Source organism: Diaphorina citri, unplaced genomic scaffold, assembly GCF_000475195.1.
Source record: "Diaphorina citri unplaced genomic scaffold, Diaci psyllid genome assembly version 1.1 scaffold4830, whole genome shotgun sequence".
Classification (NCBI taxonomy): domain Eukaryota; kingdom Metazoa; phylum Arthropoda; class Insecta; order Hemiptera; family Psyllidae; genus Diaphorina; species Diaphorina citri.
In genome coordinates, this window is record NW_007382216.1 from 1 (window position 1) to 3,159 (window position 3,159).

Genomic DNA, 3,159 nt, shown 5'->3' on the forward strand with positions numbered 1-3,159 from the left:
GTCGATGGTGGGATTCGAACCCGGGACCTTCTGCATGGCAAGCAAGCGCGTTACCACTGGACCAACCGTGCCCCCACCGTGCCGTGTTTAGACTGCTGGTTCAAATCTATTGCCTTTTTTTTACGGAATTTTTAAACTAAAATGAAATATACATATGTATTTTGTGTTAATTTGCAGAAACTGCGGCCTAATCCTGCACAATCAGTGCCGGAACCTTCATCCAATGGATTCTCATCATCCGACACTGAAATCACGACTAAACCTCGCATCAAATCTCTACAGGTAGGTCAGCCACTCACTATCAGGTAGACCTGACCGGTCGGTACACCTGATCAGGCTCACCTATCAGGTCTACCTGATAGTGAGTGACTGGCCATAGGTTTTGGTATTGGTATTGGTAAAGGTAGGGCCATCGGCTTTAATAAACGCCCTTGGTCACTGCGACCTGGTTAGATCTTTTCTTTGATATGTGTCTACTGGCCATAGGTTTTAAAATCACATGCTAAAAATAACGGGATAGATTGACTTTGGAGCTTTTTCCAGGTCGGTTTTTTTTTTTACTGAAGTCGGAAAAAATAAAATACCACTGAAGTCAGGTCTGTAAAAAAAAAAAAATGTACCCAGTTATGTACATACATAGCAGGTACCTACCTATTATACTTTGTTCACATATCATGAACTTTTGTCTTGATTATCTTGTTCTATGAACACAATATCCCTACGAAAACTTTACCTTGGCAACACACAAAAGAGACCTAACCACCTCACATACATAGCTGGTGAAAAAAAGAAGGCATTCTGAGAAGAAAGAATGGAAACAAATTAAGACAAGCCTAGGTGGTAAAGAAATAGGAGGAATTCAAATGTCAGGGCCCGACTCAGAATTAGCCAGACTCAACGGAGCTTAACCTAGGTGACCACAAGGTTTGACTTGGAAACTTCCTCTCTTTGAAATATCCTTTGCCTAGTTAGCTTGGAAGGCAGCGCGTCTGTCTTGTAAGCGCTAGGTCCCGGGTTCTATTCCCACCCGGGGTGAATCTATATAAATAAAATTGTAGATTTGTTTTATCATAAACAGATAAGGTTCGTTTTTCGAACGGTCTTATCTTTTGGCTTTGGGGGCGATAAGACCTCCGTTGTTACAGTCAAACGACTACGAAAATAATAATGAAAATAAACATCACCATCAACAACAACGACACCAACAATAACAACAGTGATTAATAGATCTTCAGGAAACTGGCATCCCGTGAAATTATTTTGATCAGGAAAATAATATTTCAGCCCTGACCAAAATTTTCAGGAAAAAAAAACTTTTTCCTCCAGTTTTGGAACAGGAACTTTTAGTTTTCCTGAAACTTTTACTCCCTCTCTCCCTTTCTCTTTCTCTCTCTCTCTCCTCTCTCCTCTCTCCCTTTTGTTCTCTGTTTCTCTTTCTTGTCGAATTAAAGGTCACACTTCTATTTTCACAACTAAACCGAAAGACGAAAAGTTTATCTCTCTCTTCCTCCTTTCTCTCTCTCTCTCTTCTCCCTTTCTTTCCTTCCTTTTCTCTCTCCCCCCCCCTTCTCTCTGTCTCTCTCCCTTTTTCGCTTTCTCAAGTTTTCGATTCCTTTTTAGGACAACTTTTTGGCCCGAGCTTTTTTCACTTCTAGAAGTCGGTCTTTTAAACTTTTTTGCCAAAAAGTTCAGAGACGTTGTAAAAGTGGCAACCAGACTTGCTCTCTCTGTCTCTCCCTTTCCCTCGTTCTCTTTCTCTCTCTCTCTTTCTCCCTCTCTCTTTCTCTTTCTCTCTCTCCCCCAAATCATTTCTTTTTGGCCTGTTCTTTTTGTGATACAAGCAGACTTTTGATGTAAATTTGCTAAGAACCTCTGTGAACGACTCTGGCTGAAAACTAATGTCCCGAGAAACGCAAACTTTTTCGAGCTTTTTCAAAACTTTTGCCCCGAATAACGGTCGAATCGTATCTACATTTCTCGAGGTTGGGCTTAAGAAGACTTTTGATCTCAAGTTATGAAGAACCTCTCTGTAAAGTTTGGACGACATGGACCGAAAACTAAAGTCCTGGTTCTTGGACACTTCTGATCTACAATTCTGCACCATAAAAATCTGTTCAATAAAACTGAATAACTTGTGTAACTTAATTCATAAATATCTAATATTTTGAAATTAGATATTGATCGAACCAGCGACCCGTGAGCTACAAACCCACTACTCGCCCACACAAAGACCAGTAGTGTCCCCTATTCCATTTAATATAGCCACCGGCTATGTGTTTTTATCCTTCATTTTTTACTCTCTCTTTCCTCTTGCTCTCTCTCTCTCTCTCTATTTTGTTTATTTTTGCGCATCAGATGAGAGAGAGAGAGAGAGAGAACGGAAGTGCGAAACAACATGCGAAGAAAAACGACAGAGAATGAAAGAAACGTGAATGAAAAGAGGGAGTGAGAGAGAGAAAAAGAGGAAGAAAGAAAGAGAAACAGAAACGGAGACTGGGAAAGCGAAAATGAGGACCACAGACAAAAAATGGGAAGCAAGAGAGAGAGAGAGAAAAGAGGAAGAAAGAGAGCCAGAAAAAGAGCGAAAGAGAAATATAGACAAAATAGAGGGAGTAATAAAGAGAGAGAGAGAGAGAGACAGATAAAGGAGAGGGAAAGAGAGGGAGAGATCTAAAATCCCGTGTATAGCGGGGGCAAGAATTAGGGCATAGGGAAAAGAAAATAAATTTAAAAAATCCCCCCTCCCCTCCTATCTTCTAACATGGGAGGGGAAGAGAGTGGAGGAAGAAAATTGCATTTTTTTTATCTGAGCCTAAACTTTCAGTGTCGACTTTTGGAGAGATTTTTTTTAAGAGGTTTGACAGAGGGAACTGTAACTGCTATGGTCTTATCGTCCCAAAATCGAAGAGAGAAGGAAGACAGGATAGGAGAAAGCCAGCCGTTCCGAGAACGAACATTATCCCATCAGGATAAAATCCGCCCCGGGCGGGAATCGAACCCGCGGCCTAGCGCTTACAAGGCAGACGCACTACCAACTAAGCTAACTAGGCTGACTGGGGGACCTTAAACAGCCTGAAATTTCCCTTGCTACAGAAATGGTTTCAGGCCCCCTTGATGAACCTAGGCCTGATGACCCCCTCCCCTCTGGAAGCCCCTGGA

At 41.7% G+C, this 3,159-nt stretch overlaps 1 long non-coding RNA gene across 1 annotated transcript in view; it reads left to right on the forward strand.

Annotated features, from left to right (window-relative positions):
- The first annotated feature begins 175 nt into the window (after window positions 1-175).
- The window catches only part of LOC113472332, a 9,998-nt gene continuing 7,014 nt past the window's right edge, over window positions 176-3,159 (forward strand). Inside the window, exon 1 of the long non-coding RNA XR_003394693.1 lies at window positions 176-282. This is a non-coding gene — a long non-coding RNA (uncharacterized LOC113472332). The remainder of the gene's footprint in view (window positions 283-3,159) is intronic.